The sequence below is a fragment of the Hyperolius riggenbachi genome, chromosome 6, assembly GCF_040937935.1.
Source record: "Hyperolius riggenbachi isolate aHypRig1 chromosome 6, aHypRig1.pri, whole genome shotgun sequence".
Taxonomy (NCBI): Eukaryota; Metazoa; Chordata; class Amphibia; order Anura; family Hyperoliidae; genus Hyperolius; species Hyperolius riggenbachi.
Window position 1 is genome coordinate 195,582,523 of NC_090651.1, and position 14,290 is coordinate 195,596,812.

General features: G+C 49.8%; 1 protein-coding gene across 2 annotated transcripts in view; it reads left to right on the forward strand.

The window, feature by feature from the left end:
• The window catches only part of ROBO4 (roundabout guidance receptor 4), a 1,158,575-nt gene that overhangs the window by 406,806 nt on the left and 737,479 nt on the right, over positions 1-14,290 (forward strand). The window lies entirely within an intron of this gene.

A 14,290-nucleotide genomic window follows, 5' to 3' on the forward strand; every position in this document is an offset into this window, starting at 1 on the left:
CGCCCCATCTCAATTTCACTTACCCGCCGGAAAGTTACCATATCGGTCTTAAAAAGGACCGCCACCCCAGTGTAAGGCTCAGCCGCAAGAGACCAATAAGAGGGACCAAAGTGCCAATCCCTCTTGACCTCGCAGATGTCAGACAATGTTTGAAGCCTGGTCTCTTGCAAAAATAAAATGTCGGCATCAATTTGACCGAGAAAAAATATGGCTTCCCTACGAGCACTTACCGATCTCATGCTAGCAACATTAATGGTTGCTAGTCTTAAAGGGGGGGGAACCTCCATCAAGATAAATGAAAAGATTGCTTACCCTTTCCTAAACTGAGCTTCATTCCCCTTTCGAGGAGGATGTCTCCATACTCTCAGCTGAAGTATCTGCATCATCATTGTCACTCTGATCAGATAATGTTCTATATTTATTATCCGTAACAACATTTTTATCCCTTAAGACTTCCTCCAATTTTTCCTTTGATTTTTTTACCGACAGCATTCTCCTCCTTTCTCTTTTACTCATTACTGTAGTAAACCCAGATTCTTCTTTTTCCTCTGCCACCTTTTGTTTTATCTTACTTTTCTCTACTGCTGAAATTTTCTTACCACCTGTTTTATCTGGCATATCAGATTTTTTCACCACACTTTCTTTTCCTGAAAGGTCCTTCCCCACCTTTTTACTTTCAACATTTTCCTTCGACAAAGCACCCCCTTTAGGGATTGAAAATATGTTTTTCTCCCTATTTAGATCATCGATCTTAAAGACAAGATCTGTTCCATCTCCTATCGGTGCCTCAGGGGCCTTAACATCCATAACAGTCAAAGAAGGTGGCGGAGGGGGTGGAATTGCCGACTTCAGGACCGACAGAAAGGGAGGAATAATAGGCTGAGCCTTCAAGGCGGTGGATTCTGACTGTGACGGTCTTTCATCAGGGACAACCTCATTTTTATTTTCCTCTAGAATTTTCTCCATTTCTTTATAAACTTCTTCCCCCATATTAGACAAAGATTCGGGACATTGTGAATAAGGGTGACCTATTTTTAAACAGATACTACATCTAATGTCTTTACAATCTTTTGCCAAATGGCCTAAAGCATGGCACCGGGAACATTTAAGTTCCTTACAAGAGATGCTGTAATGACTACGTGACCCACATTTGTGACACACACGCGGCTGTCCCTGATAAAAGACCGTCACCCTGTCTCTACCAATGAAGACAGATGTGGGGATATGTTTCACAACATTCCCCACTCTGCTCAGTCTTACCATTATCTCCCAACCGCCCCCCCCCCAGATCCCGAACTCATCCATGACCTTTTTTGGAGCTGACAATGGAACTCCCTAATTTTTAAGCCATACTAACAGATCGTGTACAGGTATGGATTCGTTCGGGACCATGATTGTTACCTTCTTGTCCAGCGACTGCCTGGACACTGCCTGGGGGGACAATCCCTTCCATTCCTCACTTATCTTCCAAGTGGACTCATATTTCTCCCAGAAAGTGTCCAGACCAGTCGGGGACAAGAAGCTAACATCGAAAAAAGAAGGGGGGCTTTCGGGAGCCAAAATGGCATAGAAATCCACCGCCTTGAAACCCATTTTTAAAAGTAACTGTATAAAGGTTTTACGAGTATATGTTACTCCATCACCACCTTTGAAACAAATACGCACTAAGTTTCTGCGATTCCTAGCCGACATACCATACTCCTCGTTTTTTGCAATAACTCCACCCACTTCACCTCTTTTTCCCAACATTTGAGCATAAGAGATATTAACTTCATTTTTTTGCTTCAAACCCACATTCTGCATATTTTGCGCAACTTGCTGCTTATTCACCACAGGCATATTTTTACCTCCCATGCTTTCCTCCCCCTTCTCAACATCTTTCTCTCTTACTGCTCCAACTAATCTCTTTTTCCCTTCCCCCACCTGATCCTCTCCCTCCCCCCTCCTTTTGCCTGCTTGAGCCAGGCTTCTGATACCACCTTTTCCTTGCTCTCCCTTACTGGCTGCCGATATTTCCATACCCTCCTCATTTTGCTCATTTTTCTTTGAAAAGATTTTGGCTGCAGCCTCAAAAGCTGCTGTCCTACCTGGCTCAGCACCTCCATCTCCACCGCCTTCCTGGCCTCTTTTCTCCAAGCCATCCGAGGTTTCATGCACTTTCCCACTTGTGCCCAAACCTCCTGGCTTGCAACTCGCCGCTTTTCCGCTGCTCTCCTTCTCCTGCCTCTTGCATCCAGCCATCTCTGTCCCCGCCGTACGACCAGAAGTGACGTCAGCGCCACTTCCGGTTTTCGCCAGAGCGTTCCCTGCACTGTCCGCCGCCAGTATAGCCATGGGAGAGCCCTGCAGACCAGAAATTGCCGCTGCAGGGCTACTCCCTACCTCACCACCCCCCACACAATTCTCCCCAGCCTGAGAGTCGCTTCTTCGCCCCGCCCCCACGCCGAGAATGCCTCCCGACGCCATCTTTGTTTTGGGAAAGCCCTGCACCGTCGCTGCAGAGGTTTCCCTTGGCAAGTGGCCAGGACCAGCAACCTGATTAACTCTTTCCACCAAAAGAGGGTTATGCACATTTAAACTAACTCCCTCTGCTGGGGAATTCTGCACATTTTTAATTAAACTTAAAGGGGAACCATAGACAGGGGGCATACAGACTGGGGAAGGATTAGAAACATTAGGGAAAAAGACATTAGGATTCAGATTTTGGTTTGCATAGGGAAAAAAGGGAGAGGGAGGGGAAAAGGGACTATTCGGATGCATTACAGTCTGGGTAAAAGGCATGCTTTGCATACTATTATACATTCCATACGGACCACCAGAATATGATTGATATTGTCCTGCATATTGCTGCATGCTTGGGCCATACAACAAGGGAAAACCACTTGCAGGCTGCTGCATTCCATATGCATTTTGCAGTCCTTGCACTGGACTCTTACTCCTCACAGATAGTTCCCCAGGCAGATTCTCATCAACAACAGCTGTGCTTGTTCCACTTTGTGTGAACAGATTACCAGAGGCATCTCCTCCCTGGCTCTCTGTATTCAGGCTTCCGGAATTTTCCACTGCTTTACCCTCATTTTTTTTCATTTGGTCAAACCTTTGGCTATTCTTCAAACTTTCCGAAAACATTCCACCATGCTCCTCTAAAGTTTTAAGTATTCTGCTTTTCTCCTCAATTTGCGCTTGCAATTTAACCAATTGTGCATTGGTTTCCAGAAAACTTGGTTTCCAGGATTGTCCATATTTGCTTATGCGTTTTTTTAGTTCAAACTGCAATGTTCTAAGAGCTTCCTGAGTCTCCTTGACATTTTTATGCCACTCCACAGTCTTACTTACAATTTCGCTGACACTAGGACCTTCGCCACCAGCTTCATGAGCCTCCATTATGGAGGACAGGGAAAACCTCTTCCACAAAGGTCAGGCCCCCCCAGAGCCTTCCAGCCCAGGGGAGCCTTGCCACAAACAAAAGTCCTTCTCCCTTACTTCACCTTCAGTGTCCGCCTTGACAAGGTCCTCTGTAGATGAGAAAGCACCAGTCCAAAGACTGGGAGCTCAGGAGCTCAGCAGCACACCTCTTCACACCACCAGATCAGCCTCCCAACTGAAAATCAGAGGGAGGAGCCAGGCAATGCATAGTGTGGACCCTGGCGGTGGGACCACTGACAGCAGGAGGATAAATACAGCAGCAGCAGCAGGAGGAGGAGGAGTGACGTGTGGCACTGGCAGCCGGCAATGTATTTTGTGGACCCTGGCGGTGGGACCACTGACAGCAGGAGGATAAATAAAACAGCAGCAGCAGGAGGAGGAGGAGGCGTGATGTGTGGCACTGTCAGCAGGCAATGCATAGTGTGGACCCTGGCGGTGGGACCACTGACAGCAGCAGGATAAATACAACAGCAGGAGGAGGAGTGACATGTGGCACTGGCAGCAGGCAATGTATTGTGTGGACCCTGGCGGTGGGACCACTGACAGCAGGAGGATAAATACAACAGCAGCAGGAGGAGGAGGAGTGACGTGTGGCACTGGCAGCAGGCAATGCATAGTGTGGACCCTGGCGGTGGGACCACTGACAGCAGCAGGATGAAAATGAGCGCGGTGTAATATGTTACCGCTTTATAAATACAATAAATACATAAATCAATTAATAAATTCATAAATAAATCAATGCAGCAGGCCAGCAGCAGCAGGAGGAGTCAGGTAGAAATACAATAAATACATAAATAAATTCATAGGTAAATCAGTGCAGCGTGCCAGCAGCAGCAGGAGGAGTCAGGTAGAAATACAATAAATACATAAATATATTCATAGGTAAATCAATGCAGCAGGCCAGCAGCAGCAGGCGTCAGGTAGAAATACAATAAATACATAAATAAATTAATAGGTAAATCAATGCAGCAGGCCAGCAGCAGAAGGAGGAGTCAGGTAGAAATACAATAAATACATAAATAAATTCATAGGTAAATCAATGCAGCAGGCCAGCAGCAGCAGGAGGAGTCAGGTAGAAATACAAGAAGTTTTAAATCAGGATGATACCATTTATTGGCTAACTACAAATGAATAAGAATAAACACGCTTTCAGCCTTGCAGCCTTCGTCAGGTTTACATCCTGTTAGTTTGCAAGCTGGTGGTACAGACAGCTTATATACATGCAACATCAAAAGGGAAAACAGATATTTTTTTCAAGCATAAATACGTCATTAAGATGCCAATAAATGGTATCATCCTGATTTAAAACTTCTTGCTTTTACTGATGGCTAACACGGTACAATACCCTACTGCTACTACTATGCTCGTAGAAATACAATAAATACATAAATAAATTCATAGGTAAATCAATGCAGCAGGAGGAGGAGGAGTCGTCACGTATGGCAGGCAGCAGGCAATGTATTGTAATTCCCAGGCAGGCACCTCATGTCCTCCTTTTACCGACAACAGGTGCCAGGAACGTGCCTTCTATCCAGGCCTGGTTAATCTTCAAAAATGTCAGTCTGTCCACGCCCTCTGTGGACAGACGAGAGCGTTTCTCGGTGACCACGCCACCGGCCGCACTGAAGCACCTCTCAGACAGCATGCTGGAAGGGGGGCAAGACAATACCTCCAGGGCGTACTGCGCAAGCTCCCTCCAGATGTGCAAGCGCTCCACCCAGTACTCCATGGGGTCCACAGGCTCCTTACTGCCGGTGTCAAGCCCACTGAAGGACCCCATGTAGTCGGCCACAATCCGGATCATGCGCTGGCTGTGACTCTCACCGAAGGTGTCTGCTGCCCGCACCTTCTCTCTCGGCTGCTGTACCTTCATGTAGAACGCCTGCGTCAATGACAGCAGGTCTCCTGGGCGCCTGACGCTGCTGCTGGCCGCAGGCACCTGCTGCTGTGCTGCTGGCTGCTGGACAGGGACAGATGGAGTGGAAGGCGGGGGGAAGGCTTCCTCCAGTCGCCGAACAAGGATGTCCTGCAACTCCCTTGCTCGCTGCTCACGGTCTCTGGCAGGCAGTAACTGATCCCACCTCCCTCTCAGCCGTGGGTCCAGGATCATGCTGATGCAGGCATCCTCCCTCGCTTGCATCCGCTTGACCCTGGGGTCTGTGCCATGGGGAACAGGGTGGACCATCTAACAGAGACATCAGGGTCAGCGTCCTCCTCCTCCTCTTGCCCCTGAGACTCTTCCTCCTCTCTCCACCCTCGCACCTCTGCTGCTGCGCTCCGATGTTCCCCCCCAGCAGCAACGTCCAGCACCTCCAACTCCTCCTCCTCCAGGGACTCAAATACCTGCAGAGCAGTGGACTGCGCAGGCGGCTGCTGTTCCAGCTGCTTCAGGGCCTCCTCTCCCAAATCCACCAAATCGCCAAGTGCCCTGTCCAGCAGACAAACAAAGGGCACCCACTGGCAGAGGGATTCCAGTTGTTCACTCACCAGGTTGGTTCCGTGCAGGAAGGGAGCCAACACCAAGCAGACCTGCTGCATCTGCCCCATTGCGCGTTGGTGAGGAGCTGGAGTGTGGTGCTGCTTCTGCTGCCGGTGCCGGCGACAGTGGCATCATAGATGTACCGGTTGACAGCCCTCCTCTGCTCAACCAGCCGCTCCAACATCGCCAGGGTGGAGTTCCAGTGAGTTGGCACATCTATGATGAGGCGGTGTCGTGGCAGGCCCTCCTGCTACTGGATGTCTGCTAGTTTTGCTGCGGCAGCTGCTGATTTGCGGAAAGTGCGCATAATTTTCTGCGCCGCTTCTAACAGCTCCTCCATCCCCAGGTAGGTGCGCATGAACTTTTGCACCACCAGGTTCAGGACGTGGGCCAAGCAAGGGACGTGGAGCAAGTCTCCCCTGCTGATGGCAGCCAGCAGGTTGGCGACATTGTCGGACACCACCAATCCCACAGTGAGGCCTCTGGGGGTCAGCCACGTCCTTTCCTGCTCCCTGAGGTACCGGAGCACGTTTGATGCCGTCAAGGAGTTTTTCCCCAGGCTTTTCATCTCCAGCAGCGCTTGGCAGTGGTGGGCCTTCACACTGCTGGAGAAACGGGATCGCTTGGCGGCGGGAGCTGCTGCTCCTCCCCTGACCCCGCACGGTGGCACCACGTAGTGGGCGACTGGTGCTGCTGCGCCCGAGGGTGGACCTGCTGCTTCCTCGCTCGGGCTTTCCACCAGGCTGACCCAGTGGGCCGTAAAGGACAGATAGCGCTCTGTCCCAAACCGGCTGCTCCATGATTCCATGGTTATGTGGATCCGCGCACTCACAGCGTGATCCAGCGCGCGGCCCACGTTCGCCATGGCAGAGCGGTGCAGTGCTGGGATCGCCCTGCGGGAGAAATAGTGGCGGCTGGGGACTTGCCACTCCGGGATCCCAACCTGCAGCAGCGCTCTGATGTCACTCCCCTCCTGCACAAAGGAATATGGCAGGAGCTGGGAGCACATGGCCCGGGCAAGCAACCCATTCAGCAACCGGATGCGCCTGTGGGCGGGAGGCAGCACCTTGGTCACAATGGGGAATGCTTCGCTGAGCAGGGTCTGGCGGCGTTTGCCTGCACGGGAGGATGAGGAGGCCACTGTGGAGGGAGCTGATGAAGCCACTGTGGAGGGAGCTGATGAGGCCACTGAGGACTGGCTGCCCGAGGGGGGTGGGGGGGGGGTGGGAGTGAGTTGCTGCTGTGCTCCTGCTGCTGCTGCTGCTGGATGGGCAGGAGGGTTGGCTGCTACTGCTGCTGCTGCTGCTGAAATCTGTGCAGCGGCTGTCTGGCTCTGACCACTGCCTGCACCACTTTGCATAAGCTTCTCCAACTCATTAAAGTCCTCAAAATGTCTGCTCTGTAAGTGGGTCTGCAGGCACGAGGTACTCAATTTGTGGATATCGCGACCTCTGCTGAGACTGAGATTGCAACTGTTGCAAATTGCACGGGTCGGGTCCATTGGGCACTTGGTGAAGTACCGCCAGACTGGGGACTTCAACCTGCTCTTTGAGCTTGAGGGCTGGGGTTTTTGGGTGCCCTTGGAGGATTGTGCCTTTTTGGTTTTAGTTAGAGGTTTGCTGCGGGTGGTGGTAGCGACTGAAGCAGCAGGCTGTGGCTCCTGCCTTCCACGCCCTGTGCTGGCCGCCTTGCTGCTGCTGCGCCTCTGCGCCAGAGACGCCACCTCCTCCGATGACGAGCTGCCTTCAACCAACTGTGCTGGTGGTACTGGTGGCACATAGGAAGGATCTATCAAGTCATCATCATCAACCCCAAACATATCCTGTGAGTCCGTCTCAACCAACTCCTCTACCCCAACATTCCCTGCATCACGCCCCTCCTCCTCAGCGCCAACAACAAACTTCTGCACCTCAAACTCCTCCTCCTCCTCCTTGGATGGCCCCATGATCTCCAACTCATAATTCTCCAAAGCATCCCTGTACATGGTCACAGTCTCAGGGGAGAAGAGCGTGCTCATTGAGGGCAGGCTGGTTGATGGGGTCACTGTGACCATGGCCTCAAGCGCTGGTGGAGGCCTGCTGCGGACTCTTATTTATTACACACACTACAGATGATAATAAAATCACACAGTAACAGTGAAAAAAAAATAAGTGAACGGGTACTAGTAGTATAGTAGTAGACACTAGTAGTAGTACGCACGCAGGTAACTAAGAAACACCTAGCGTACTACACTATAAGTAAGTCGTGCGGCAGACAGTCGGTGACAATTACAATCGGTGACACACGGTCAGACGCAATCAATCAATCAATAGGCTGGGGCAGGCAACAGACAGTCACAGGTCACTCACAACGGATGCTGGTGGTGGCCTGTCACAGTCAGTAACTAACTAACACAGTACTGAAACGAATAAAGTAACAGACTACAGCAGTAATAATTAACTAAACTAGTACTACTAAGTACACAACTAACTAGAATCCCTAACCAACCTAAGCTAGTAGTAGGCTAAGGCTACCTAGGCTAGCAGGCCTAGCCTGCACACAGACTAACACTAGCCTAGCACAGTATACACTATACACTAGCTGACTAAAAACAATCAAAATACTAGCTAACTATATAAGACAACAATAAATGTGTTTAGGAGGTGTTTAGGAAGCAAAACGCTAGGTTTAGCAGTGAAAAGCACTTGCTCAGACACAGCACAGCACTGGAGAATCTCTCAGTACCAGCAGCAGTCACACAAGTGCGTGGCTCCGCAAGATGGACGCCGCCTTATATAGAGGAGGGGAGGGCCAGGCCCTTCTCCTCTGATTGGTTGCTAGGATTGCCAGGTCCTCGGCAGGAGGACTTCTGATTGGCTCAATGACGTCATCCCCGAATCCCGAAGCCAAAACCGAACCCACAGCTCCATCCGGCCAAAGTCGAGTGCGCACATTCGGCAGGCTTCGTATTCGGGTTCGGCTCGGATTGCAGCATTCGGGTTCGAGTTCGCATTCGGCAAACCAAAAAAAACCCCGAATTTTTGGGGAAACCTCGCATTCGGGGTCCTGCTGAGCACCCCTGTTACCAACTCCTAGGCTGCAGTACTGTCTGTATCATCTACTCCTAGGCTGCAGTACTGTCTGTATTGCCTACACTTAGGCTGCAGTACCTTCTGTATCAACTACGCCTAGGCTGCAATACAGTTCGTATCACCTGTTCCACAGGGGATCATTAGTGCAGTACTAATTGTATTACTCCTCCTTGTGCTGTGCACCAAACACTACTAGGCTGCAGTACTACCTGAATCACCTGCTCCACAGGTGATCGGTTGGTCAGCTCTGGTTGTATTATCTTCTACTTGCGTTGTGTTTCCAACACTCTCGGGTGCAGCACGGTCTGACTCACCTGCCCAATAGTGAACACCGGCTGCAGTACTGTCTGGGTCACCCGCTCCTCGGGTGAACCCGCTCATCCTAATTACTGTTACACCAAACACTATCTCACATTGGTAGTCTTGTCTCTGGCTATACTAGCATTATTGGTGATTCTGCAGATCACCACATAATCAGGTATAGCATATGTATTATTGGTGATACTGCAGATCACCAATAATCAGAAAATCTGTTAGCTGACACCAATCGTTACAGAACAGCAGACCAAAACAATATGGACGCACTACGTAGCCAAGTTAAAGTTCTGATTACCGCGGTGAATAATCTCACCGGGGTGATTAATACCCAGCAGACTCAGATCACCCAACTGTCTGGGACAGTCAGGGTACTTCAAACGGCTGTTGATACAGTGCGATCTCCTCCAGTTACAGATCTACGCATGGCTGTACCCGAGAAGTTTTCAGGGCATAGATCTGACTTTCAGAATTTCAGGAATCGTGTGCTCTCCTATTTTGAGTTAAGGACTAATTTGTCTGGTTCAGAGGGCCAGAGGATAAGGTTTATTAAGACTCTATTGTCAGGAGACTCGCAGACATGGGCGTATAGTCTTCATTATGAGCATGAGGCATTATCCTCGGTTCAGGAGTTTTTTAAGGCCATGGCCGTTATATATGACGATCCGGATATTGCGATTACTGCTGAGAGGAAACTAAAAACTCTCAGGCAGGGTCGTAATCCGGTGGAGGTTTATGCTGCGGAGTTTAGAAAAGGGGCTGTGTCAGCTAGATGGGGGACGTATGCATTACTAGATTGTTTTCTGTCAGGGTTGTCTGATGCAGTCTCTGATTTGATGTTGGGACATCCCGAACCCAAATCCATTGACGAAGCAATATCTTTGGCAGTGCGGGTAGATCGCCGCCTGCATTATCAGAAACAGACCCGTGGTAAAACCACGGTAAGATCTATCTCCTACGCTTCTCCTCCACCCTCGTCATCTCCAGAAGAGCCGATGCAAATCGGACATTCTAGATTGACACAATTGGAAAAGAATCGCAGAAGGTCAGAAGGACTATGTATATACTGTGCGGAGCAGGGTCACGTTGTCCAAAACTGTCCTAAGAAGTTGGGAAACGCTGCCGCCTAGGTGTAGTCAGAGGGTATACCCTAGGCGAGCAGTCAATACCTCTAAACAATAACCGTTTGCTCCTCCCCTGCTCCATCACTTGGGAGGGTCAGACCACGCCCACAGAAGCCTTTGTAGACTCCGGCTCTGCAGCCAATTTCATAGATTTTGATTTTGTGAAAAAATTGGGGATTCCCTTGCTTAGACCGGCAGATTGTGGTTACGGCAGTTGATGACTCTCCGCTACAGTGTAGACAGCCTCTGTCTCAGACCCCATTGCTGATATGCAATATAGGGGTGCTACATAAAGAAAAATTATGTTCTTTGTCTTGCATATGGCAACCTCTACTATCATTCTTGGCATGCCCTGGTTGCAACTCCACTCCCCTCAGATTTACTGGGCGTCAGGTCAGCTACAGAGCTGGTCTACCCATTGTCATCATCATTGCTTGGAGAGAGTTGCTGTTTGCGCCACCAAGATTCAGGTTAAAGGGGTGCCAATGCAGGACGCAGAATTTGCAGATGTATTCTGTCCTAAATCTGCGGATAAACTTCCGCCTCACCGGAGCTATGACTGTCCTATAGAATTAAGAAACGGTTGTATGCCCCCTAGAGGCCATCTGTATAATTTATCTAGGCCTGAGAAACTGGCAATGCAAGAGTACATTAAGGAAAATTTGGCCAAGGGCTTCATTCGTCCTTCCCGGTCGCCAGCTGGGGCTGGGTTCTTTTTTGTGAAGAAGAAGGATGGAGGGCTTAGAGCCTGTATTGACTGCAGAGGTCTAAATAAGATCACAGTGAAAAATCGTTACCCATTGCCTTTGATAGACGATTTGTTCACGCAGGTGACCAATGCCAGTATTTTCTCCAAATTAGACCTGCGAGGGGCATACAACCTGGTACGCATCAGAGACGGTGACGAATGGAAGACGGCATTTAACACGCCCAACGGGCATTACGAGTATTTGGTTATGCCCTTCGGGTTGTGTAACGCCCCGGCCGTTTTCCAGGAATTAATCAATGAGGTTTTCAGGGAGGTTTTGGGAAAATTTGTGCTTGTATATCTTGATGACATACTAATTTTCTCATCTAATGTGACAGAGCATTGAAAGCATGTTAAATTTGTTCTACGGAAATTAAGACAGAATTCACTGTATGCGAAGTTGGAAAAGTGCCTCTTCGAGGTCACGGAGGTGCCATTCTTGGGGTATATTATTTCCACTTCTGGTCTCTCGATGGATCCCGCAAAGGTCTCTGCTGTTTTGGAGTGGCCTCAACCTGTGGGATTGAAGGCACTCCAAAGATTTCTTGGCTTTGCCAACTACTACAGGAAGTTCATCAAGGGCTTCTCGTCTGTAGTGTCACCCCTCACCAGTCTTACTAAAAAGGGGGCTGACACGTATCACTGGTCGGCAGAGGCCCAGTCAGCTTTTGCCACTTTGAAAAAGTTGAGACACGTGGATGTCACCTTCCCCTTCATTGTGGAAGTCGATGCGTCTGAAATAGGGGTTGGGGCTGTGCTGTCTCAACGCTCTGGTCTTCAAGGCAAATTACACCCATGTGCCTTCTTTTCACGTAGATTCTCTCCAGCTGAGAGGAACTACGATATTGGTAATCGGGAGCTCTTGGCCATTAAGTTAGCCTTTGAAGAATGGCGCCATTGGCTGGAAGGGGCTGAACATACAATTACAGTTTATACAGATCATAAGAACTTGGAGTACATTGAAGGGGCCAAGAGGCTTAGTCCTCAACAGGCCCGTTTGTCTTTATTCTTTTCAAGGTTCAGATTCATTATAACGTATACACCAGGTAGCAAAAACGTCAAGGCAGACGCTCTATCCAGGTGTTTCGAGCCTGAGACAGGTCAGCCCTCAACCCCTGAGACCATTCTACCTCAGAAGGTGGTGTTGGCAGCTACTGAGACCTAGGAGGACTGGATGGCTACGCTTGGCCCTTATCAACAGGATATTCCAGAAGGGATGCCTGAGGGGGTTCTGTTCGTTCCACTCCCTTTCCGCCTACAACTCTTACAATTATTCCATACCCATAAGAATGCTGGGCACCCAGGGGCTACCCGAACTCAGGATCTTTTGGCCAGATGTGTATGGTGGCCTTCACTGGCATCTGATTGTAAGGAGTTCATGAGGGAGTGTTCAGTGTGTGCCAGAAGTAAACCCTCTAGCCAGGCTCCAGTGGGCACGTTACAACCTTTACCAGTGCCAAGCGAGCCCTGGACCCATTTGTCAATGGACTTCATAGGAGAACTACCTAGGTCTGAGGGCAAGACGGTCATTTGGGTGGTAATGGACAGATTCAGTAAGATGGCTCATTTTGTTCCCTTGAAGGGACTCCCCTCGGCCCAGGAATTAGCTGATCTCTTCATTCAGCACATCTTCCGGCTGCATGGCATTCCGGAGAATGTGGTGTCAGATAGGGGAGTCCAGTTTGTATCGAAATTCTGGAGAGCCTTTTGCCATCAGTTAGGTATGAATCTTTCCTTCTCATCAGGCTACCACCCACAGACCAATGGTCAGACCGAAAGAGTTAACCAGTCTCTTGAACAATTTCTCAGGTGTTATGTGGCAGATGCACAGGCAGATTGGGTAAAGTTTCTGCCGTTCGCGGAGCTCGCGCATAATAACCTGAAGAGTTCCTCTCCCAAGTTTTCTCCTTTACCAGTGGCTTCTTCTCCTTTCCCGGTGGCTTCTTCTCCTTTCCCGGCTCTAGAAGATTGGCAAAGGGCTCTAAAGGAGATTTGGGATTCAGTTAAGAGGAATTTGGGAAAAGCCTTCCAGACTCAGAAGAAACAGGCAGATAAGAGGCGGTCTGTAGAGTGGAAGTTTTCCCCAGGGGACATGGTGTGGATATCTACGCGGCATTTGGCGTTGAAACAACCATCACCCAAGTTAGGACCCAGATTTATAGGCACATACCCTGTCACCAAGAAGATTAATGATGTCACATATGTGGTTGATCTCCCAGCCAGCATGAGAGGTGTGAGATCGTTCCATGTGTCTCTGTTGAAACCTGCTGTGCACGTAGATTCCTCCCCCCCCCCCCCCCCTGAGTATGAGATCGAGAAGATCCTGGATTCTCGATTAGTGCAGAATTCTATACAGTACCTGGTCCATTGGAAGGGGTATGGGCTGGAGGAAAGAACTTGGGTGCCGAGTTGTCGCATGCATGCTGAAGATTTAAGGAAAGAATTTCATGAGTTGCACCCGGATAAGCCAGGTAGGAAGTGTCCGGGGTCCACTCCTCAGGGGGGGGGGGGGGGGGTACTGTAATAGATAGCAGAGATACCGCCACAGAGACAAGCGGCATGGTGGCTATCTCCACGTATCAGCCAGCGGTCTCTGCCGCGCGGTTACATGCTGAGACTTTGCCTGGTCCTTCTATTGCTCACAGGTTAAGGGCTACGCGCGCGTGCGTGAGCTGAGCGACAGGACCTTTATGCATCTAGGAGGGGAGTCAGCTGACGCGCGGTCAGCTGATTCCAGCCAGCGTCCGGATTGGCTGAGTGACTGGGGTGTGGAGCATGGTTGGGTATATATAGGACAGGCCTGTCAGTAGCTCCTCGTCTGCTGTTGCAAATGCTATCGTGTTAGCGCTCAGACCCTAGTCAGATCCCAAAGTGTGCTAGAACCGTCCGGAGCCGGGGATCCACACTTAGCCAGATTCTGTTGATAGCTTAAAGTACTAATTGCATTGTTTATTTGTTGTGACTTTCTGCTTACTCTGACTATCCTCCTGTTTGTCGTTTCTGTACCTCCGCCATCTGATTCACGTTGCCGACCCTGCTTGTTATTGACGCTGAATCAGTCTTCTGTTTCTGTACTGTACCTGTCCGCTCCTTGCCTACTCTGCCTGTCTGACCTCGCTATCCGCAC